Source organism: Pseudonaja textilis, chromosome 3, assembly GCF_049901715.1.
Source record: "Pseudonaja textilis isolate UNSWEBS1 chromosome 3, rPseTex1.2, whole genome shotgun sequence".
Lineage (NCBI taxonomy): Eukaryota > Metazoa > Chordata > Lepidosauria > Squamata > Elapidae > Pseudonaja > Pseudonaja textilis.
Window position 1 is genome coordinate 38126720 of NC_141992.1, and position 25767 is coordinate 38152486.

General features: G+C 39.8%; 1 protein-coding gene across 25 annotated transcripts in view; it reads left to right on the top strand.

Moving 5' to 3' along the window:
- LOC148126078 (uncharacterized) overlaps positions 1-25767 on the top strand; it is a 217123-nt gene that overhangs the window by 161509 nt on the left and 29847 nt on the right. For 10 of the 25 annotated variants that reach the window (XR_015742755.1, XR_015742757.1, XR_015742771.1 and 7 more), the window contains one exon: positions 24166-24313. The exons of the other annotated variants lie outside the window; for them this stretch is intronic. The gene's annotated coding sequence lies outside the window, so the exon portion shown is untranslated. The remainder of the gene's footprint in view (positions 1-24165; positions 24314-25767) is intronic. 25 annotated transcript variants of the gene reach the window in all.

Below are 25767 nucleotides of genomic sequence, written 5' to 3' on the forward strand. Positions count from 1 at the left end.
GTGGGATTGGGTGTTGAGGTAGCGGTTAGCGTGTGTATTCTTCTGATATACGTTGTGTCCTCTGAGAAGCACAGAGCCAAAGACAGAAGCCTGAAGATGATGAATGAGACTTCATCGAAACGTTGCCTAGATACTGCCAATCTTACGCGGGAGAAAACCCGAATAACCAAAGCTGAATACCATACATGTAAGTAACCGCAAAAACTTAAGAATATAGTGATGTGTTGTCACCGGGTTGGGAGGTTATTATATTATTTATTACATGATTCTCTCTTTTATCAGTTTTATTGTTTTTTATATTCTTGTAAGCCACCTTGAGTCACCATGTGCAAATAGGTGGCAATATAAATTTCCTAAATAAATAAATAAAAATTTTAATCAAAGTAGAACAGTCATTCAATTCAATTCATTCATTCAGTTGTATAGCCAACTCAAACCAATGACTCTGGACAATAAACAACCATAAACACAATTAAGCCAGTTAAAACACTGTACAAAATGAATTAAATACAAAGATGAATTTATATTATAATTCATAGGTGTCAGCATAACTAGGAAATTTGCTTTTACTCACAGATAGACCTATTACAGTACTAACTAAATATTAAAAAGTTTAGAAAATAATTGAAAGTAATTAAAAGAAAGTAATTACAAAGTTTAGAAAACAGCTTTAGAAATTAATTCTTGCCAGAAGAAGATAAATCCAAAACTAATTTGAGTGATGCCTCTATTGCAGGGATCTTCAAACTTGGCAACTTTAAGACTTGTGGACTTCAACTCCCAGAATTCCCCAGACAGCCAGGTTGGCTGGGGAATTCTGGGAGTTGAAGCCCACAAGTCTTAAAATTAAGTTTGGAGATCCCTGGTCTATTGGAACCAAGTCTAATAACTGAAGAGTGTCTAGACTTTCAAGTTCTCAGAATGTTTTCATTGGGAAAGCCAAAGAAAAACAGAAAACATGGAAGACACACACATACAAATCCCAAATTAGGTGAGATGGTTCAGCAATGATATCTGCAGTTAACAAGCAGCCTCAAGAAAGAGATCATAGATTCAATGGTGTGGTTTTTGGTTGATATAATCAATGTCAGATTACACCTAGCTTTCAGGTAGACAGAAAACAATTATTCTCTCCAGCTTTCAAAAGAACAAAGACCATTAATCTCCAATCTGCTTCCTGCCATGGTTAAGCTTCTGGGACTTGGCTTGAGAAAAGACAAGAATAAAGAAACACTTTATGAGAAGAAGGTCAGAGTAAAATGAGCCAAATTGTACAGTATTACCTAATGGAGGGAGGAGATTGGACCTGTAAATGGGAAGCTTGCCATTGTATTGCACTATTTCACTTGGGGAACTGCATATTAAATTATAGGACAAAGATGAACAATACCAACTTTTGCAAACAGAAGACTTTACAAATGCCATAATATACTGCATTTGAGTATATCTGTATAGCACGGAATACTATCCAGTGATGCATATGGATATGCCTATCAATGTTATCTAGCACTTCACTAACCTCAGACAAATAGTGCATTAACTATTCTTAGCCATTTGCTTAGTATCGCATTACAAGAAAGCAAGGAATTAAAGCCATTGCTGAAGCAGTCTGGAAAGAAACAAAGAATGTGAGAGATGAGGGAGAAATACTTTTTTTCTCTGCTGTTGTTTCTTTTATTTTGTGGGATGCTGGGAAGAAAAGCACCAAGAAGGCTAGGCATTTATTCAGCACTCTTGGAACCTCCATCAATCTCTTTATAATTGCAGGCAGGTTGGATGATCTGATTCATGATTCCAGAGCCTATTCGTCACCAGCTGGGAATTTCACAGAACGCTGATCAAGAGTATAAGATATATCATGTGCCTGATTAAAACAAAAACAAACCAAAATAGTTAGCAGGCTAAAATGTTGAGTCAGAAAAGAAGAGATAGGCAAACCAGATGAAATAGCAATGTGATATATTTATCAGCTAATATAAACCTACGACAGAAAAAATATTTTGTTTTGCATCAAATTAAATATTTTGCTTAAAAAAATATCTAAAGGAAAAAGAAGAGTCCAACTTAGACAAAGTGAAAGAATGATCAAGTGATTGATTTTTAGAAGGAATTAGAAACAGATAAGTTAAACATCCAGGTTGCTTCAAACTGCTCTCTGTATGTGTGTGTAAAGGGGAAAAGGAGGGAGGGAAGAAAGGGTGGGAGTGCTTACACATTCTGCTGTTTTGTTTCACTTGTTTGTGACAACCCTATTGTTTTGCTATGACACATGCTGCTTCCTAAAGGATCTGGAAAGTTGACCCTATGCCTAGAGATCTGAATAAATGCAGTTTGGACATTGTTTCTCCAAAAAGCATGTTAATATAACACAATTTGTATAATGACACAACTGTGCAAACAAGAGTGCCACTTTATCATTTCCAGGGTCATTTGGAAGGTAAGTTTGGTCATTAAATAATTTCTGATTTGTTGGACAGATCCAGGACATTAAAGATGGAACATTTTGATTGATTGGATGATACAATAGACTCCCTGAAGAAGCTAACTTTCACTTATCCTGTATTTTCTATAAAATAAGGTAGAAAGGAAAAGGAGGAGAAAGACAGCAGCACAAGGAAAGCCTGCCTATCGAGATCTCTAAAATGGAGTTCATACTATTTCTGTCCCATTGCTTTTTCTGCAATGAACTCTATGAACTAAGATCCAATAATTTATTTTGATTTTATATAGAATCGCTGCCTTCCCTTGTTTCTCTTTTCTCATTAAATTTCCTTTCATATCCAGAGATCTAGTTTCATTGGTTTTAATCACCAATTTTGCACCAAAGCTTTCTTCATATGGAACTTCCCCTTCTCTTTCAGGATAGGCACCTGGGTTATTTAGTTCTATATATATGCAAAATTTAGGCAAGCCGATCAAAGGTGTGTTCTGTAAGGATGATCTGAAGGAAAAAAATCTTTGATAGAAGGGCTAAGAATAGCCAACTAGATAGTCACAGGTTTAGTCTGATTAGCTGGTGGAGGATAAGTTTTGAGTGAGAGAATGGGTTTATTAGCAAGATTTTAGATTACCGTGTTTTAATAAACCTTAATTCTTGTTTGTATTTATGCAAGTTGCATTGTATTGTGATTTACACAACATAGGTGGATTCATACAAACTAAACCACATTATGTCTTCACAGGAGGAGTGAACTCAGCCAATGAAAATGCATGTATGAACCTGAGACAAAAAATGCCTTGTCTACATTCACAGAATGAATGTCACTAGACTGACTATTATCTAACACTATTAATTAAATAGCATCTTTCATTGCATCTGAATGTGAAATTCTATTTTCCTATGTCTTATTCCAAATCCCCAGATGTGCCATCTGCAGAAGTTGTGTCACTCTGTCAAATGGCACAGCTTGCACAGAGTGCATGTGAGGGAAAGAAAAACACTACTAAATATTAAAGACTGAAGATCTGGGATATTGATGGGTCCAGTAAGGCAGAAGTGCCAACAGCAATTGATCTCAAAAACCTCAATAACCACCCACTCACTTTGATCATATTACTGAAGATATTATTAAGGATAGATGATGAGCATTGTTGCTGAATATGTGGAGGCAAAATCCCCACAAAATATCTTGGCTTAATGTATCCATACTGAGTTTGCTAGTGTGAAACTAAGGCTGTGACCCTATGTACAGTAATCTTTCAATCTTAAATGTGGCAACTGGGATTTATACACCCAGTGTGTGTGTATGTATGTAATTATAAATTTAACTGAGCAATTTTCAGTAATCATTGCAGATCGTGTACAATACATAAGTTCAGTCTGCCAATCATCTCTCATTTATTTCTTTTTTATGAGTCAAAATTAATTTTCACTTGGTCTCATTTCCTGTTCTGAGACAGAGAGAGGGAAAAAGAGAGGAGAGAGGTAGATAGCATCTTGTAAATTCCTGTAGGTTTTAATACTTATATCTTTTTTTCTTCTTAGTACTAGCAAAACAATTTCAATAGTTCCTTTAAAGCTCATCAGATATTTATACCTTATATAATACATTTGAAGTTTCACTATCCTTGGGGGCCACATATGTTTCATAATCAGACTCAAGGGCGAGTTTTCTGTCTGCTTTTTAAAACTGTCCAAATTTACAGAGCAAAATTGGAAGCAATCACTTTGGTTGGGGTAGAGAAAACCAACACATTTTTCCATCATTTTTCAGTTCCACTATTAACTATCAGCTTTTAGTAATAAAAGGAAACTGTTTAAGCAGTTATAGGAATAGCTACATCTACCAAGCTGAGTTTAAGGAAGGAAGTAATGGCAAACCACTTCTGAAAAAACCCTTGCCAAGAAATCTGCAGGGATTTATTCAGGCGATCGTAAAAAGCAATGCTGACTCAAAGCTACAAAAATTGAAATAAAGTCAATCAGCATTTTCTTCAGGTCTACCATTTAACCATTAGCCAGATCAAAATCTGGGTTAGCTTTTTGAAACTGGGTTAGTCCTCCTGATGAATGCTGCAATCTGCTTCAGATAGAATCAGATGCAGCTTATGAAACCAACTACCAGTTATAAAAATACATAATTTATTTTGGAGGTGGACATAAGAACTAAACAAGTAATTTTTTTTTCTTTGAGTTGAGTTGGATTCCTGATGGTTCATTTTCTATAAAGTTTTCTTAGCAATAGTATGGAGGGGACTTGCTCCTGCACCTTTCTAGGACAGGAGTGTCAAACTCACGGCATCATGTTGTCGTCATGTGACATATCATGACTTTTCCCTCTTCGCTAAACTGGGGTGGGGGTGGCCAGTGCATGACAAATCCATCCTGTGGGCAGCGAGTTTGACACCCTGTTCTAAGATGGTTTTGGGTTTTTATAATTTTCATGGTATTCCCTAATAGTCTGTCATTCTGAGAGCAATAAAGCTTATTTTGAGACAACTCTAAATCAGGTAGGTGTTGCCATACAAAAATTAATATGCTGAAGAGTAATTAATGTGTGAATATATTGTTACTTTTATTCAGCACACAACATCTTCCAAAAATAAAACTTAGACAAAGGAATAGCCTCAGGAAAGAGCTACATACAAATTGTAAATAGGTATCCTCACACACCATCTTCTACCATTCATTTAACTTCCCCTTCCTTTCCAATTATGAATTCAGCAGACTTCAGTTTTTTTTTTTTTAACCCAATAGATTCCTTCATTTTCATCATAGAGGCAAGAAACAATTGTGATATCAAGAAGTCTGGTCTTACAGTGTGATCCTTAGAGCACAGGAAGAGTTCTGGTATTTGTCCTTTGAGGAAGAGATTGGAACTAGAGAGCAATAAAAGCTGTGAGTTACATGGCTTTTTTAAAGGATTAGAAAAATTTTTGGAGGACAAGTCTATCTAAATGACTTTCAGCTAAAACAACCCAAAAGGTGATGGGGACAAACAATGAGAAAAAGCTTGTAGGTTTCTCAGAGGTGTGGTAGTGCTGCACATATAATACTAAACAGGCATCTGACACACATAGTGGTGGAGGGGTGGGAATCAGTTCCTCTGAAGATAATTATCTCATCCACTCTGTTACCAGAATGAAAACTGTTATGTCCTGAGGACTCAAGGAGTTCTCACTCAGGTCCACTTACTTGTGTGGGCGTTATTCCCCCATTCCCATTGGTCAGTTCTCCCCAGCAGCCAGCTATAAAAGCAGGCTGCGGGGTCCAACTGGCTGCTGATTGTTGCGAGCCAGTTCCAGGCTTGGCAAGCACGGTCAGCCCTTTATTTGTAAAATAAAGTACTGTTGCACTCATGCTCTGGTTCAGCCTCTCATTGCTCAAACTTAACACTGGCGACGAAGGTGGGATGGCTACCAGAAGCACCTTGCAACCGCTGAGTCACTAGCCACCGATCTACAGCCCAGAGAGAGCGAAACGAGCGATCAAAAAGAGAAACGCAGATCCGCAGCCAGAGAAAGCGGTCTGAGTCAAATAGTTAAGCGTCTGTAGCCGCTTGTTAGCCTCGCTACGGGGAAAGTGAAGCGCTGCGAGCCGCAGCCGCTCTGCATTTGGCGCGAAATTCAAACGGGTGTCATTTGAATTTCGAGCCAGTAGGAATCACAGCACAGCGCTGTGAGAGTCACTAACGCCCACTTTTTTTGGCGCGAATCAAGACACCTCCAACGGCTAGCAGCCAACGTGGTAACCCAGAGAGAGAGAAAGAGAGGGTAGCAAAAAAACCTCTCCAGAGCTGATATCACTAATAACTCACGAGCGTTCGTAGTCCCAGAGAGATTTCTCCCGCAGGTAGCCCAGCCGTTCCAGCACCATGAGTTCCAATCCAGTATTCCGGCGTTTAAACCAGACGAAGAGAAGTGGGAATCGTATAAGAACCGCTTTCAATCATTACATCGATGCGGTCGGCCTGTCGGATGCGGGAGAGCATCGGAAAAATCCTATTTCCTAATCTACTGCGGAGCCACCGTTACTGATACCGCTGCAGCACTCGTGGCACCGAGAGAATTAAAAACGTTCCGTGGTCCGAGTTGCTTGAGATCCTCACAAACCACTACGCTCCCAGGCCTTCACAAATCGCCAGGAGGTTCACGTTCCGAATGAGGAAGCAATCAAGTAAGGAGACCATCAACCAATATATGGCCGCCCTCAGAACAGCAGCCCTGCACTGCGGGTTTGGAACATACCTGGAGGACATGCTCCTCGATCAATTGGTTTGTGGGGTCAAGGATCTCAACCTACAGAGGCGACTGCTAGCTAAAAAGACCTCAACCTCGCGCAGCGGTAGAGGAGGCCCTAGCAGCCGAGCTAGCTACGAACTCAGCCACCGAAATTCAGGGCCCAAGCGCCAAGCTAGCAGCGTTCCCAGTCCATTCCGAAGAGGTGGAAGCGGAGGAAGGCCACAACGATGAGAACGATGTCCATCGCCTCACCAATGACAGACGGTGCAGGTAGGGGCCAAACAAGAATACACCGGTCCACCCAAGCACATCACCCTGTGCCTAGCCTGTGGGGGATCACATCAAAGGGCCACCTGCAAGTTTAAAGGAGCCGTTGCAACAACTGCCATAAGAGGGGCACATTGCGAGAGTCTGCCAAGCCCCCAAAGCGCGGCACAAATACCCCGTCCTCGCACTCGGGACCACAGAGGCAAGTATTAAACTGTCGCACGCACCGCCTTGCCAGGCGTACTTGCCACTCTGTTAGTAAATTTCTCTCTCCGTTTCCCTAGAAGGTAAACCGTGCCACATGGAGGTTGACACAGGGTCAGCGCTCTCAATAATCTCGTGGAACACCCTCAAGAGACTCCACCCCAGCCTATCTACTACCCGGCTTCAGAGATGCCAGTTCGGCCTGAAGGACTACCAGGGAAGGCCATTCCCGTGATCGGCAGAGGCAAGTTCTTTGTCAGTTTTAGAGCTTTTAAAGGCCACCTACATCTAGTGGTAGTTAACGGCAATCTACCCACCTTATTGGGGCTCGATTGGTTTCCCCACCTCGGCCTAGGGTTAACAGGAGTCCATGCTGTCTCAACCTCAGACACTGACTCCTTATTCGCTGACTACGCAGATGTGTTCAGCGAGGAGCTGGGGTGTTATAATGGAACCCCCATCTCGTTCACCGTTGACCCCAGGCAGTCCCAATCAGATTAAAACCACGTAGAGTTCCATTTGCTATTCGACCAAAACTAGACGCTGAATTGGATAAACTACTAAAACAAGGGGTCATTGAGCCAACAGATTTCGCCAAGTGGGAGACGCCCATTGTCACACCCTCAAAAAGATGGTAGCCTGAGAATTTGCTCGGACTACAAGACAACAATCAATAAATATTTACAAGTTAGCGCCTATCCCGTGCCCGTCATTCAGCACTTATTGCACACATTCGAACCGGGCAGTATTTTTGCTAAATTGGACATGTCTCAAGCATATCAACAGTTCCCTGTTGATAACCAAACAGCGAACTTCAGACCATCGTCACTCACAGGGGTGCCTTCGATGCAAGCGTCTCCAATTTGGCGTAAGTGTTGCCCGGGTATTTTTCAATCCCTCATGGAGCGGATTTTACAGGGCCTCCCTGGTGTAGTACCCTACTTCGACGACATCTTGGTCTCGGCCAGGGACAGACCCCAACTCTTCCAGAGAGTGCGAGCAGTGTTAGAGAGGTTCAGACAGCATGGCCTCAAGTTAAAAAAAAGAAAAATGCGCCATTGCCACTAGACAGGTGGACTTTCTGGGTTATAAAATTGACGCCTCTGGCATTCACCCCCTGGAGTCCAAGGTCAGGGCGATCCACGAAGCTCCCACACCGACCTCCAAAACGGAGCTACAAGCTTTCTTGGGACTCCTAAACTTTTATGCATCCTTTTTGCCCCATAAAGCCTCAGTAGCCGAACCCCTACACAGATTACTAGACAAAAAGTCACCGTGGCACTGGGGGCACAAAGAAGACCAGGCGTTTAACGCCGTCAAATCACTACTTACGTCAGAGGCAGTGCTCATCCAATTCACCCCAACCTTCCTTTAGTACTGGCAGCAGACGCATCCCCTTTTGGAATTGGGGCGGTCCTTAGTCACCGACTCGCCAATGGCGCCGAGGCCCCCATCGCTTTTTCTCCAGGACGCTCTCGGCCACGGAGCGAAATTACAGCCAAATAGACAAGGAAGCCCTAGCAGCTGTTGCAGCCGTGAAAAAGTTTCACGAATTCCTTTTGGCCACTTCTTGAACTGGTCACCGACCATAAGCCCCTCCTGGGCCTACTGGCCGGCGACAAACAGACACCTCAAGTCCTCTCCCCTCGGATGACAAGGTGGACGCTTTTCCTAGCGGCCTACTCATACAAACTTATCCACCGCCCGGGCAAAACTCTATCCCACGCTGACGCACTCAGTCGCTGCCCCTTACCCGCTCCGGCTGAAGACCCAGCTCCTGTCAATGCCATTTTTGAAATCACCCAGTTGGACCTGCCCATCACCGCCCTTGACATCGCCGCCAAAACCAAGGCAGACCAAACGCTCGCCCAGGTGCTCGACTGGGTGAGGAGGGGGTGGCCGGGAGGCAATGTTGATAACAAATTCGCACCCTTTAAGACTCGCATGCAGGAGCTGTCCAGTTTGCAGGGTTGTCTACTGTGGGGCACTCGAGTGATCATCCCGACCTCGCTGCGTGCCGAGTCCTGGAGGCGTTGCACGAGGGACACCCGGCATTGTGAGAATGAAGGCGTTGGCACGCAGCTACGTGTGGTGGCCGGGTCTAGACGAGGACATTGTCAATTGGGTAAGTTCCTGCAGCATTTGCCAGGAATCCGTCCTGCTCCCCCCATCGCCACCCCTACCAGATGGGAGAGCGCCAGCGCCTGGTCTAGAATCCATATCGATCTGGCCAGCCCGTGCATGGAAAGATGTTCCTAGTGGTCGTGGACGCTTATTCCAAGTGGATAGATGTGGCACAGCTATCCACGACCACCACACTAGCAATCACCAACGTGTTAACGCGCCTGTTCGTTACCCATGGACTACCCGACTCCTTGGTCTCCGATAATGGCCCACAGTTCGCATCAGTAGAATTCAGCCGTTTTGCAGCCAACCTAGGCATTCGCCACATTTTCACAGCCCCATTTCACCCTGAGTAATGGGTTGGCTGGAAAGGCCGTCAGGACCACCAAAGAGGTCCTCGCTAGGTTTGGCAGAGATGACTGGCACCACAAACTCTCACGGTTCCTGATGAGCCAGCACTCAACCCCTGTGCAGTCACCAATAAGTCCCCAGCGGAACTTCTGATGGGCCGGCGCCTGAGGACTGTATTAGATAGACTGCACCCACAATACTGCCCTGACTCTCCCCTCGCTTCCACTTCGGGGGTTAGACATTTTATGTTACAGGAGCCGATATTCGCTAGAAATTTCGCTGGGGACCCACTTTGGATTCCGGGCGAGGTCATCGCCGTCACCGGGCGAGATCCTATAGAGTCAGGCTGGAGGATGGTCGCGTCTGGAGGAGACACATAGACCAACTCAGAAGGCGCCTCAGCAACCTCGCAAAACAAGAATCCAGAGTCTCCAGTCAAAGGGGAACCGTCCCATCCGCCACCCAGCCACATCGCACCCAGTGACCAGTCTGCGCCAGCGGTCGCCAGTCAGCCCAAACCCGGACAACAGCGCCCAGAGAGTTGATCAACCGGATCCAACCCACGAGAGTTTGACTCCAGAAACCAACCGGTGGTTTCCGAGGATGCCAGTCCAGAGAGAGTGTTGGCGACACTATGCCAGCTCAACCGTCACAGACTGATACCGAACAGTCAGACAATGTTCCCGAGTTGCGCCGCTCCGGCGCCAACACAAACCCCCATCTACCTCAAGGACTATGCGTGTTCGCATCTGGGGGAAGGGGTGTTATGTCCTGAGGACTCAAGGAGTTCTCACTCAGGTCCACTTACTTGTGTGGGCGTTATTCCCCCATTCCCATTGGTCAGTTCTCCCCAGCAGCCAGCTATAAAAGCAGGCTGCGGGGTCCAACTGGCTGCTGATTGTTGCGAGCCAGTTCCAGGCTTGGCAAGCACGGTCAGCCCTTTATTTGTAAAATAAAGTACTGTTGCACTCATGCTCTGGTTCAGCCTCTCATTGCTCAAACTTAACAAAAACACTGGTTTTCTTTTTAATATATACAGCTAATTCCTTGTCTCTACACACATTTATATCAATGAGATCAAAAAATTATATAGAAAAAGCTGGGATATGGAGAATATTTTTTAATGCAGTTATTTTTTCTTTTTCTTATATTCAACCAATGAGATATACAACAACTTCAAGACTCCAGATCATGCTGAAATCCAAATCATCTAGGCAACTTGTGATTGTCCATCTAGAGATCTAATGAACTCCATGCCAAGGCCCTGAAGTAGTACCTAGCAGTGTTTAATAAGGACAGTTTGCCCTTGCCAAATATTTGAACTGATTGCCTGGCTTTTGACATTACACTAAAAATTGTGTGAATATCAATAGGCACCACCTGTGATCCTGGGTTTAAGGTTTCCCTATTCTGATGGAAACATCTCTAATTTTCTTTATGTTCCACAGTCTCAATCTAAGTCCAGACAGAGCTTCTATTACTTCTTTTAGAAGGGAGAAAACCATAAAGAGGTAACATCTTTATTTGGGCTTTTCTGCAGACATGCTTTTAGATGAATGGATGTATACCCACATTCTGTTGACATGTATACGCAACATGAATGGGCATGCAGCATTAATGTATAATTTCCAGCTACTAAAGCAATTGCTCCTTCTATATTTCATGTAGGTGTCCTGACCTCAATAATCATCCCCTTATCATTAATTTGAAAAAAACAAGAGTTTAGTTAAGGAGGGGAAATCTTGCACTGACTTTTGCTTTTCTTTCATAACAGGTCAGCCATGCACTTCCCAAGATACAATCTGACAGTAATACAAAACAACAACATTAAGGGGGGTAATAATAATGGAAGAGGCAGATGTCAACAGCCTTATGATCTGTAATCACCAGAGGAAAAGAAATGAAAGCTGTCAGGCTTAAAAAGTTAAAAGGGCAGCCAGAAGGAAAGGATAAATGAAGAAGGAAGAGCAGAGCAGAATGGAACCCCTTTGAATACATCAAGGTGTAGCAAATGTTGGTTTTCTGTAGTCATTCAATTAAAAATAAGAAGAAAATGTTATCTAGGCTGAATATATATTGTAAGTTCTAAATTTTACTTTTAAAAATTTGTTAATTGATTTATATATAGCAGGAGTTGGCAATACTGCATCCAGAAGCTGTCAGATGGACAGTTGCAAACCAAATAGTGACTCTACAATTTTTTTCAGTTGCCAAAATTATGTAATATTTGGCTGTGATGAAGATATTTCAATTATTTCATATGAGCTCTTACAAGATTGGGACAAATTGGCTAAAATTGGACAATATGACAAGATTTGGGGTAATTGATGTTTTTGGGATTGGGGAGATACCTGAGACATTATGCAAGGTAACACTGATAATATGTGGTGATGTTCCATAAATTATTGGGTTTAACTTGACATCAATTATTTCCCAACTCCAGACATTCTTGCTAATAGCTAATAGGAAACAAGTACATCTTCAGGTCAACATGTCATTCAATTTCTCTCTCTTTTTTCTTAAAAAACAAATACAACAGAGAAAATTTTAAAATAATAACTACACACATAGTAAAGTTCAAAATGAGACCCATAAAAGTATGTCTAAAATAGAATGACTGGTGAAACAAAAAAAAAGGATGTGGGTCAAATACAATATGGATATGGATACATGAGACAGACGGACAGACAGACTAGAGCTGGAAGGGACCTTGGAGTTCTTGTAGTCCAGCCTCCTGCTCAAGGAGGACAACCTATACTCTTTCAGATAAGTGGCTGTCTAGTTTCTTCTTAAAAATCTCCAGTGATTTCTGAAGGTAAGCTGTTCCATTGGTTAATTATCCTCACTGTTTGGAAGTTTCTCCTTAATTCCAGGTTGCTTCTCTCTTTGGTTAGTTTCCAACCATTGTTTCTTGTCCTGCTCTCTGGTACTTTAGATAATAATTTGACCCCCTCTTCTTTGTGGCAGCCACTCAGATATTTGGAATAATGCTATCATGCCACCCCTAATTCTTCTTTTCTTTAGACTAGCCAAACCCAAATCCTTCAGCTGTTCTTCATATGTTTTAGTCTCCAGGCCTTTTATCATCTTAGTTGCTCTTCTCTGAACTTTTTCCAAGGTCTCAACAACTTTTTGGTAGTATGGTGTAATATGATGACAAAAATTGGTTGGCATATACTGTATATATACAGCCCCTCCTCCATGATTCCCATGCAGGAACAGCTGCATTCCAAAGGACAAGAGACAGCAAAGTTTAGATAGTTTGGTTGGGAGAAAGAGGGTCAAGGTAGTGTCAGTGTTCCAACCAAACTCTCCATCCCAATTCAGCACTCAAAGTCCATCAAAGTAAGAAATTATTAGAGAAGTTAAGTTGGCACATCTGGGAAAACCTGAATCTGAATCCCCACATTTTCTCCTGCTATATTAAACTCATACCCAGCCCCGATGACCCTCGAGTCACACTCTCCAATCCACCTCCATTCTGAACTCCTGCCAAGTGCAGTCACTCCCCTCCAAACTCCAGCGACTTCACCTTGAGCTCTGGCAAAAGAATGTTGTTGTGGCTATCCTCCCTTCTCACTTCACTCTCATACCCACAGTTACACATCCTCTTTTGTGGCAGCCCCAAATCTGATTCAAGATGGATCCAGGGATGACAGGTAGCTCCTCCCTTGAACTTCTCAGAGTAAATCTTTAATGAGGCAAGTAGCTGCTTTAATTTGGTAAGATTCTTTGGTAAGGTAAAGAACAATAAAGGAAACTGCTTAGAAGTAACTCTGTATTCCTTCTTGGTTTTTGGAGCCTGACAAAGCAGTTGGCCCAGCTGAACTTCTTTTCCTTGAATGTTTCATTGGCTTGGCATTTTCACTGCATAAACTCTATTCCTCCTTTCCCTGAACACAAAAGGGTAAACGCTCCTTATAGTTTAATGTAGCTTCTTATAATTGTATGGATTTCCATCTTTATATTTCAAAATGAAGTACAAATGATAGATTTCTTTCATGTTAATTATTGATACAACAGTCTTGTATTTTCTGTTATAGAGGAAAAAAATACTTATTTGAAAAGTAGAAAGCATTTATGTGTTGATCTGAATTCAAAATGCCTAAGAGAGGCTTTGTAAAAACATAGCAGGCATATATTGTGTGGACAACTCCTCATTTGGAGTGATAGACAACCAAAGCAAGCCATCTGCTTCCTACATTGCCTTTTTTAGCCCCTTTCTCAGCATGGTTGCAAAACACATTGTTAATATTTTTTAGCTCAGAAGCTGCAGCTTCAATGGTGAACAGGAGTGGGAGAAGAAGTCATTCAAGATAGTTTTCTTCTCTCTTTTAAAGTCATACACAGAGTATCTTCATAATGTGACAAAAGCCCTTTATGTATTACCTATGCTTAACCACATCACACTGAGGGGTGGAAAGCAGCTCCGATGTACTTTTTTTTTATCCAGAAATTTAGAAGAAATTGTCTGAAACAACAATTTCAGATTTACAACTTTTGTTTTTTACTCTCTGAACTAAAAAAATTACTGTCATTCACATACCCACAAATTTCTGTCAATGTCTTCCTGAATTCAAGAAGCATCAAAATAAGGTGTCTGCATAAAATATTTTCCATTTATTTCATAAATTTTCCAATAATGTTTGATCAGGACATCAAAGGTTAGCCAGTCGTATTTGTCATTTTTATCATATTTCCCAGTAGGTTTTCACCAGAGTACAACACACATGTAATAAAAGAAAACATTAAAAGAAAAAAATAGCTAATTGTTTTCTGACATGGAACAATACATCAACACTTAACTATGGCAACTCCTTATGGCAATAATGACTGAACAATCATTATTGTGACCTTTTTTAGATATTTCTAAAGATGTATTATCTAATAGAAAAATATATTCTCTTTCATTGCACAGTTGAAGGAATTTAAATGGAAGAGTGAAAATTAATTTTGAGCAGCATTTAAGGTACAGTGGACAGTTTAGTCGAACATGTGATGTGCACAGAGACAGATTCACTTATGGAAGAGAAAGTTGCTATACTTCCCTTCCAGAAACTCTTTATGAAATTGTATTAAGATAATAACAGCAAAAACGGACAGAGAGAATATTGTATACAGGCAGTCCTTGACTTACAACAGTTTGTTTAGTGACCTTTCAAAGTTACAATGGCACTGAAAAAAATGACTTATGACCACTTTTCACAGTTATGGCCTTTATAGCATTCTCATAATCATGTGATCAAAATTCTGATGATTGGCAACTGACTCGTATTTATGACTGTTGCTATGTTCCAAGGTTATGTGATCATCGTTTGCAACCTTTTGGCAAGCAAAGTCAATTGGGGAAGCCAGATTCACTTAACAACCAAGTAACTAACTTATCAACAACTGATAACTGCTCACTTAACTATGGCAAGAAAAGTTGTAAAATGAGGCAAAACTCACTTAAAAATGTCTCACTTAACCACAGAAAAATTGGGCTCAATTGTGGTCGTAACTTGAGGACTACCTGTTCATAGTTAGGAGTAGATAAAGACAAGATCCAGGGGCTGATATTATAGTCATGAGAATGTTTTCTCCAGTTGATTTTTTATGAGGAGCTAAAGTTGTTGATAAGGATTAACTGGGATAGAAATTTCTCTCTCCAGATTAATGTTAGCTAATATTTCTATTGGCAAATTCTCATGCAGTCCTCTATTGATATACAGTGTCAAACTTGCATTCAAAATGCAGTGAAGGATACAAAGCATTGTTCTTAAGAACTTGGATTGAATCACCTCCACATTCTTTACAACTTTATATGCACACGTTTGTGTACCATAAAGTGTTAGGCTCAGCACTTTGGTCCTAAAATGTGTGATTGCAGAGAGAACATAATTACTTCCATGATTGTTGGCAAATCTCATTATTGCATTAGAAGTTTTTTGTGCATGAGATGAAGTTGGTTTTTCCTACCCTTTCCAGATATTGCAGGACTGAAACATTGCTAAGGATTCAGAGGTCTTGATTTGTTCAATCTGTTCGTTGTTGGTTTTCTATAGATGGACTGCATTAGCATGGACTGCATTGGCATATCGTTGTATGAAAGCAGCCACTTTTATAGTTAACTTTTCCTTTCTATTATAATAGCAATAGCACTTAGACTTATATACTGCTTTATAGTGCTTTACAGATCTCTCTAAGTGGTTTCCAGAGTCAGCCTATCGCCCCCCAACAATTTGGATCCTCATTTTACCCACCTCGGAAGGATGGAAGGCTAAGTCGATCTTGAGCCTGGTGAGATTCGATCTGCCAAATTGCAGGCAGCTGGCTGCAGCAGAAGTAGGTTGCAGTACTGCACTCTAACCACTGCGCCACCGAGGCATCTAAGGCTCATAAACTCCACTTGAGGCCAACTTGCATCAGATATTGGTTTATTTGCTAGCATTGAGGGATGAAATTCAGTTTTATTAGGGCTTGAATTAAAGAGTTGATATAAAAATTAAATAAAAAGGAGCTGGATTACAACCTTGTTTTACTCTTCTTTTAGTGGAAATTGGGGCTAGAATTCCTCCATTCACTATGCAGCTGATTTAAATACGTGTATTCTAGTGGAACATTATAATTAATCTAAGAAGATCATAACCCATAGATGTGTTCAATAATTTCAGCACAACCTCTCTCTAGAGATCAAATTAAACACAGCCTTCAAATCTATTCAGGCAGCAGAAAAGGAACCTCAAAACTGAGAGGTTTTGAGTATTTGAGTACTGAGAAAACTAAGTATTCTTTCACCAGATGGTTTAGGATAATATACTAATCTATAAATAATTGTCCTATGCTAAAGCCTGCTTGTTCATCAACTAGGACTTGCGCTTGCTTTAGCCAAATATGAATTTCTTACACAAATGTCTAATATAAAGTTTTCTAATAACGACAGTCTGATTATACAGAAATTAGCTGGATCAGTTTGTTGCCTTTTTTAAAAAGATTGAGACTAATAGAACACCACCAGTTTTTGGCATGAGGATAAACTAATCAATACATGTAAGGGGGTGAGGAGCAGAAGGGCCCCACACCATTCTGCATTAGCAGAATTAGTTCTGCATTAGTTCTGCTGAAAACAGATTTCTACCACCTACTTTCCTTTTTTTTTTTTTTACAATAGCTGGACTATAAGTTTGGAAATTTTCAAGGGTGAAATTAAAGGCCAATCAGGAAGGGAGTTTATGGTTAGTTTAGAGGAGGTGGTAGAAACTTCACATCCAAAACCTATTGAGGTATAGCTAAAATGGCTAGTAAGTTAGCAACTCCATGCTATTTTTATAAGCACACTACGATGCTGTTAAATATGTAAAGAAAGCCTTTATAGACAGTTGACATGGATGCTGGATCAAAAAATGGATATAGAGGACATTATGCCGAATTAGAATATTATATCTAATAGCTGTCCTGCTCCTTTCCATCAGAGATCAGTGAATGAAGGAAATATGACCATTTCATGAGTTCTGCTGAATAATTGGGGTCCTTTTACAAAAGCAAATATTTAACTTTTCAGAACTGATGTTTGAATGTGCTTTTGTTTTTTTTTTCTGCCCTGTCTTTTCTTCATTTTCTTTCATAAAATGTCTTTTAACCTGTAAGTCTTGTCAGTCAGGTCAGTCTTGTTCTGCTAATTTTACATAAATCATTTAGATCAAACCTTTTGGCTTCAATAGTAGGGTAAAAGTACTTCAAATAAATAAAATTTCTTCTAGTGTTAACACAGGCATGGTATTAATCCCAGCAATGAATTTAAGGGAAGATTACATATTTCCACCTGATAGAAACCTTATAATCTATTTTTTGTAGTTTTAATTTTTGAGGCAAATCTTTGAAGCAGGCAAATATTATTTCCTTTGAATGCTCTGACTCATCCCTAATGAGGCTTACAAAGAGCTTAAAAAGCAATAGAATTGAGTGAAAGATTATAAACCAAGGAAAATTATACACAATTTTAAGTTCTAAATTAACCCGTGTTTATATTGTGATATATTTATTATATTATTATAACATCACTGGTCTGTAAACCAGAAGAAAGTATGTTAGCACAAATTGCATTATTCTAACAATGGAGACTTATGTTGCTATAGGAATGTAGGTGACCAGTGCTGCCCTACAGCTTTCACTTAAAAAAATATCTGACCACATTCCCTTCCCTCCTGGCATTACCTGGTGGCAGGAAGAACAACCAGCAATGATTTTTAATGTGTGTGGCAAAAGAACTGGGCAAGCATTGGTATATGCTTTGAACAGGTTTCACTCTTTGGAAAGAATGCAAAACCGGCATCTATAAATAGTTATATAAATATAACAGGCCATGGGTGCAAAGAAAGGAATGCAGGGTAGGAGGGTATTGTTCAGGCCGCACAATTCCAAGATGTCTTCAGATTGTTGACTGGGCTATTTTGGGGCATTGGCTGAACATATTTACAGAAGTCCACGAGGCCCATGTTCAGAAATAGCCCAATGATATTCCAGACTCAGTTTAAATTATTTTTCTATACAGCTAAGTATTAATCTTTCTTTTAAAAACAGGTATAACTTTTTTTTAATTGCTAGGCCTTTATATGTGGGGTCCTTGGTGCTCTCTGAGTTTGGTTGTTTTCTTACAGAAATTTCATTAGTGAAATTAGTAATTTGAGTAATGCTTATCTGTGCTAGTAGGGAGTGGAGCAGTGGTGGGATTCAATTTGTTTTACTACCAGTCCTGTGGGTGTGGCTTGGTGGGTGTGGCAGGGGAAGGATACTGTAAAATCTTCATCAGAGGTGGTATTTGCCAGTTCTCTGAACTAATCAAAATTTCCACTACCGGTTCTCCAGAACTGGTCAGAACCTGCTGAATACCACCTTGGGAGTGGAGTTTGCTTTCAACTTACATTGTTGTGGCTTGCCCTGTCAGTGTTTAGGGTTCTTTGTTTGGGCTGTTTACTGTTAGCTTGTTGGGCAGTTTTTTGACTGAAGTATTGTTTACTTCTTGATTGTTCGCCTGATGTTAATAGCAATAGCGTTTAGACTTATATACCATTTCACATTGTGTTACAACCCTCTCTAGGTAGTTTACAGAATCAGCATATTGCCCCCAACAATCTGGGTTGTCATTTTATGAAACTCACAAGGATGGAAGGCTGAGTCAACCTTGAGTCTGGTGAGATACAAACTGCCAAATTGCAGGGAGCTGGCAGTCAGCAGAAGTCACCTGCAGTATTGTATTCTAACCACTACGCCACCACAACTCGTATCTTGGTGTTAATCTATACTCATTTGGATGTTGATGCTGCTGCGAAGGGTTTTTTTGTTTGTTTGTTTGTTCCCTTTTGGCTTGTTGATTGTCTCTTAGCATAGTATGTAGATGTTACTTACAGTATGTCTATGGGTCTATTGATGACCAATTTGTCAATGTGTCAGATTTCCAGGAATTCTTTAGCAGTTTTGTACTTGGCTTGGTTTAGGATGGCCACAGTTTCCCAAATGAAATTGTGAAATTGAAGAGCTTTCATCATGTCTTCTGTTGGTGTTTGTGGATGTGCTCTGCTAGTCTTCTATCAGTTTGTCCTATTTAGTGGCTATTTCAGTCTTTACACTGTATGTTAGAGATCAGGGTTCCTCAACATTTCTGGCTTTGCAGATCGGCAGGGGAAAGGGGATGGTTTTGCATGAGTGGCCACCAAGCACACACATACACAGCTCCGTTTGCATGAGCAGCATGCCTGCCTGCCTGCCTGCCACTAATATAAATGGAGTACACGCACATGCGCTCACCCACTGCTTGTGCAAGTCAAGATGCAAAGAACAACATTACAGAAGTGAAGAAAAACCCGATTAGTCTATCAAAAACTGTGTAAAAAAATTGCTAAGAAAGTGATATTTGAACTCCACTTCTTAGTCAGCTTGACTCTTCAGTAACACAAATCCAGGACAGGACAGAGCAGAGCAGATTTTTCCTCCTTTAATAAGGTCATTCGATCTATACATATAAATTGGAACTATGCCATTCCACCTTTTTGTGTTCATGAAAGTTTAACACTAATATTGCTACTTATAAAAACCCATTATGCATAATTAAGCCTGAGAGTTCTTGTTGTCCAAAAGAAATGGAACTGCCTTTCTGTTTTGCACCAGACTGAATACTAAATAGTGGACAAAAGTATTCCACAGAATCGTGCTAATAGAATCTAATTAAGGTTCTGTTGTTTTTCAATATTTATAACTTTAGAAATAAGAACAGTTCATTTTGCAGTGTTGCAATATTTCTTGCAGATTTGTGAGACAAGCAGATTTCCATTATCCAAAATTCTTTGTCCTTCCCCTTTCTGCCCACCCCACCATCTTTCCTGGCTGCTTCTCTTCCTTGGATGTTTAACAGGCTCTCTAGCATGATTTTTGCTACTTTCCCAACACAGAGATGTAGTAGTTCTTTGCTGTTTGAAAAACAAATGTGATGACATAAGACAATGTGGAGGAGGCACTGTCTGGAGGGAGTAGTAACTGGCTGAATAGGAGGATGGACTGATGAGGATATTTGCACACAACTGCTACAAAAGGCTTGAAGCTAGCACTGTGCAGGAATTGTCCTGGTCCTAGTGGGCTGTGGGAAAGACTATGATTGAAGTCATTACAGTTTTCATATGAGTATCCCAAACCTTTTAAAAATTAAAAGGGTGTGTGGATAATGAGGATTGATAGAAGAGAATATTTATAGCTGAGGGTTGAATTGTGGACTCCTTGGTCCTTTTGAGCTTGGTTGTTTTCTTGCAGACATTTCATTACCAAACCAGGCAACATTAACAATACTAGTAGGGAGTTGGTTTTGATCTCAATTTATAATCTAGTGGCTCTGTCAGTATTGGTGGAAGTGTTCCTGATGGCTCCTTGATTGGGCTGTTGTTTACTGTTAGCTTGTTTGTCTGAGTATAAAATGAGAGCAAACCCCACTCCCTACTAAACACTGATGTTATTTGGCTTCAAATGTTTACAAGAAAACAATGAAGTTCAGAGAGCACCAAAGTCCCCATAGTGAGGGATTGCTAACATCAGTTGCTTTTCTGTGTCCTTGCATAAATATCATTTTCTTGTTTTTTAAGACAAAGCAATCTTTACCTTGACTCTATCCTCTATTTTGAAATGCCCAGATTTACACTGTAGATGGGAAAGCAGTTATTTTATCTAGTGCTGACAGGATGATTCTATCTTCTGACATAGATTTTCTTCATTCTTCTTATTCCTTTCAATTTACAAGCTGATAACATTGTAAATCAGTTGCAAGGGTTGGTGATCTTATATTCCTATGTACTTCCAGAAATACTCTGGAAGAATGGTGTTGTATGTTGAACTTGGCAATGTAAGTAGAGTTATAGGATATAATTCATCAATGTTTAAAGCTGGGGCTTTTAAAAGACACTGGAGTTCTTGGCTTTGCTTGCTATGGGCACAGAGATTGCTCCACTAGTTTAGTAAAGGAAACTGGCTTCTTTTAAAGGTAATTTTTCCACCACAATATTTACTAGAGGTTCCAAAATCTGCTAGCTTTAAAACACATCCTGGAACCCTCATGAACAGGCAAAAAGCTTTTCTGATCCTTTTCTGATCCTATAATCAACTTGATTATAACACAAATTGCTTGTTATTTAAGAAACTTGTTAACTAACATTTCAAGAGTCCACAGAATTGCTTTCATTTGACAGAACCTGTTTGAGAGCAAAGTTGTCCCCTGTGGCTTGAACAAAACTTCTTAGACTTCTCTGCCAGGCCAGTTTGGCAGGCAGACTGAATTAAAGGGCAAGCAGAAGAACAGAGGAAAAATAAGAGGAGAAATACAAAATGCAGAATTGTTTGACTGGAGAGGAAAATCAGAAAGAAACAACTTTATAGTTTAAATATGTAGGTTGTTCCCCCCACACCCCTTTTAATCCATTTATGCCTCCCAGCTGAGAGCAAATACATACACTCCTCCCATACACATATTCATGCTTTATACTTAAAAATGGATTACTCCGCAGATTGATTTTGAGCTTTATTATGCCAGTTATCTATGAATGTCCTTTCTCTGCATGAGGTTGTAAAGCTATATTCTAATAGTCTACATTGCAGATAGTAAAATTTTCTTGATCTTGGCAGAATGGAGCCCCAAGAGGGGAAATGATTGGAAGTTTTGCAATTCCTTTCAAATTAGCATGCAAGACAGGGTAGCCTTGCAGCAGGATTATTACTGTGGCTGACAACCTTGTGTCCCAGTGGAACTCTCCAGTCAACTAACAGGACCAGTAGCAGCGAGAGTTTTTACACCTTGTAGTCAGAGAACCAAAAGAAAGTTAATATTGCATACCTGAAGGCATATATAAAACTACATGAAAAATGAAAGCGCCTTGCTTCCTGTAAAAACAAACATCCTTAAGTTTCCTGAAAAGCATCATCATAAATCAAACAAATCTTCCCTTTTCCAGAAGCTTGAACATAAAACTTTGGAGAGAAAAATATCCTCTATATAAATTTCCCGTGTTATCTAGCAATGAACACCATGAAAGAAAGTAGTGCTTTGTATTGAAGTGTCAGAGATCCCCCTAGGCAGAATAGGAATGGCAGAAATAATTCTTGACACAAACCTATTTCCAAGAATTCATAAAATTAATTCAGAAGAAGTTAGGAATAACAGGAAGACATTCAGAAATATCCCTAAACTTTCTAAACTTCTTTCTGATTTTAAGAATGGAGAAACTGGCATCTGCATCTTATTTTCCTCTACAGTTCAGTAGGATGACAAAAATTCCATCCAAAGATTCTTAGTAAGAATTGTTTTCTGCTTGAAGGAAATAATTAGAGGCTAATTTGGATAACATGGACTCTCAGGGCATCAGTCTTGATGACTTCAATTTAATTAAAGCAAAAAAAAAAAGGGTGCATGAAAGTAAAAATCTGCCTTGTGGCATATTGAGTGTTAAACAAATTTTATGGTTTCTTCCCTAACATACAGGAAAAATGTAAGTCGTCTAAAAAAAACCTGTTATATTAAGAAAGCAAAATAAAAAGTGCACTTGAAAAACTAGAAAAGGGTAACTTGTTTAGATTTTATTGTGTGTTTGGTTATCCCCACATTTGGTTATGTAGTTGTTGAACAAGAGTATCATATACTGTAATTATTTAGCTTGTCTACAGTTGCTGGTTTGTTTTGACACCTAAGTATCATAAAACCAGTGGTGGGATTCAATTTTTTTTAACTACCAGTTCTGTGGGCGTGGCTTGGCAGGTGTGGCAGGGGAAGGATACTGCAAAATCTCAATTATTTCCCCACTCCAGGGGAAGGATGCTGTAAAATCCCCATTCTCTCCCTACTCCAGAGGAAGATTACTGCAAAATTCCATTCCCTCCCCACCCCACTAACCTGCTTTACAGTTCCGTTCTCCTATGCAGGGCAACAAAAGAAGACCCAGCCAATCAGGTGGGACTCGGGAGGCAGAGAATAGATGGGGGCGGGGCCAACCAGAGAAGGTATTATCCGGTTGTCTGAACTACTCAAAATTTTCACTACCCGTTCTCCAGAACTGGTCAGAACCTGCTGCATAAAACTCCTCAATATTATAGACCAATATGTATTTGTACATGGAGAATAAGCTTAATGGTTAAATCAAACGAAGCAGATTGCAGCCTTAATGGGGAAAAGTTGTTTTTTAAAAAATCTAAGTTAGTTCCTAACTGGATTAATAGGGAAGAGCCTGGTGTTCCTATCTGATAATGTGTTTCAGTTAGGTGGGTAGGTTTATTCATTTGAAATGAGTTTCAAATATTGCATTATCATCTCTTAAAAATAGGGTCATTAGATAAGCCTTTCTGCTAAGAATAGTTTAATGACCTAAATATTACCATAGGGCTATGATTGATTGCCATCTTTTTGGATACACTTTCAGAGTATCTTAAGTCTCTCTGACATGGCAAAGAGGCCTGAGCAAAAAAAATATCCAGATCATAGTGAATTCTCTGTGCCCTCACCTAAAGTCTGAAGCTTGTCTTTGAAATGCAGTGTAGAGATTAAATCATGACTCCTGAGAAACAAATAGGTATTTATTTCTAAAATACCTCTTTTAATTTAAATGCAAATTGAGGTGTGTTATCAGAAGGTCACTTGTGCCAACAAAGCATATAATTGGAGTTGGTGCTACAATTGGGTTTCTGCATCTCAGGCTTTATTTTTAAATTAGAATTTATTGTGGGGTGAATGAGTCTTGTCTATTTTATTTCTTTTCACCAATTCCTTTTTCTAATTTGTATTTCTAGTGACCCATTTGGTAAAAAGAAGATGGGGCATTTCTTTGTATTTTCTAGCATTCCTGCACTAATTTTGTTTTGCTTTATTAAAACTAAAATAATAGAGAAGAAAAACAAAGAAAGTTCAGTTGCCTCTTGAAAAAGCACCTTTGGGACAACCATGACCTGGATGACTGAGAATCGCCATAGACCCCATAGACAATATAATAGAGAAATAACAAAATCAAACATAAGCATATCCAATCTGATCCTTTTCAGATAATAGACAATCAGAGTTGGAAGGGACCTTATAGATCATCTAGTCCAACCCCCCGCACAAACAGGAGACCCAACATCGTTTCAGAAAAATAGCAGTCCAACCTCTTCTTGAAGGTCTCAAGTGATGGCGCTCCCAAAACTCCCGAGGGTAAGCTATTCCATTGGTTGATTGTTTTTACTGTCAGAAAGTTTCTTCTTATTTCCAGGTTGAATCTCTCCTTGTTCAGTTTCCATCCATTATTCCTCATCTGGTCTTCAGGTGCTTTAGAAAATACCTTAAATCCTTCCTCTCTGGGGCAGCCCCTCAAATATTGGAAGACTGCTATCATGTCTCCCCTGGTCCTTCTCTTCACCAGACTAGCCAAGCCCAGTTCCTGCAACCATTCTTCATATGCTTTAGTCTCCAGTCCCCTAATAATCCTGGTTGCTCTTCTCTGCACTTTTTCTGGAGTCTTTTCCAATTTTATTGCAATACAGCATTGCCACTGTTAAGAAAATTTTCAGTCAACCAACTTGGTTGGGTTCCTGCACTATTTTGAGACACATTCTTCAGATATACTTTGATAATAAGTATCAAAATCATAAGCAATGGTTTTATTTACTAATGAAATTTATTTGGCCACCTATCTTATGGAAAGTATCTCTGGGCATCTATTTAATTAGTAATCAAATTTATATGGTTGCTATTTCACCTAAAGTGTCTCTGACTGGCTATTTATTTATTCATAAAATTTTATATGGCCATCCAATTAATGGAAAGTGATTCTCTATGGCTATTTATTTATTAATCAAATGTAATAATAATTTTTATTTGTACAAAATATTTAAGCTTGACTTGCTAAATTGTAAGGTGGCTGATATTTATACCTTGAAAGGAGACATTTATTAGAATGTGAAACCACTTCTTAGAAGTGAATAAATTTTAGCACACCTAAACTACACACCTAGCAAGTCATGCAAAACTTCCATACATGGCAATATGCCAGAAGCTACCATCTGTATCTCTTTTCTTTGCTCTGAGAGCTTAAGGGAAACTAATTTGCATATAACATTTTGATAGGTTCTAGATAACCCTTCCTACAACTATTAAACACTGGGGTCTGGTAACTCCTAAAGCTAATGCACTGCATATGATCATCTAAAATGTGACAATCCATGAGTTCAATTCTCAGTAGAGGATTTGAATTCTGTAGAATAACATTTGGCCACTTGCATCAGAAGAATCCCAATAAAAACAAAATGGAACACGTAATGTTTCCTGGTCAATGAAAAAATATCACAAAAATATATACCATATAAAAACAGAGAAATCAAATAGAAGACATCTAAAAACTCTGTGCAAGGACACATGACATAATATCTATATTTCTCTGCTTTAACGGAAAGTTGGCTGTGTGTCCTATTCTGATAGCTTATAGGCAAATTATTTTGTGCACATTCTGACAGAAAGTTAAACTTGGAAAACAATATTTGGTATCATAGAATTAAGTTGGAAAAGAGGGGATTTAAGAGATGTATAAAGGATGCTTTAACTCATTCAGCAAATTGCCTAGAAAAACACTGAGATAAAATTGTTCTTGCTTTGTTCCAAGATCATATTTT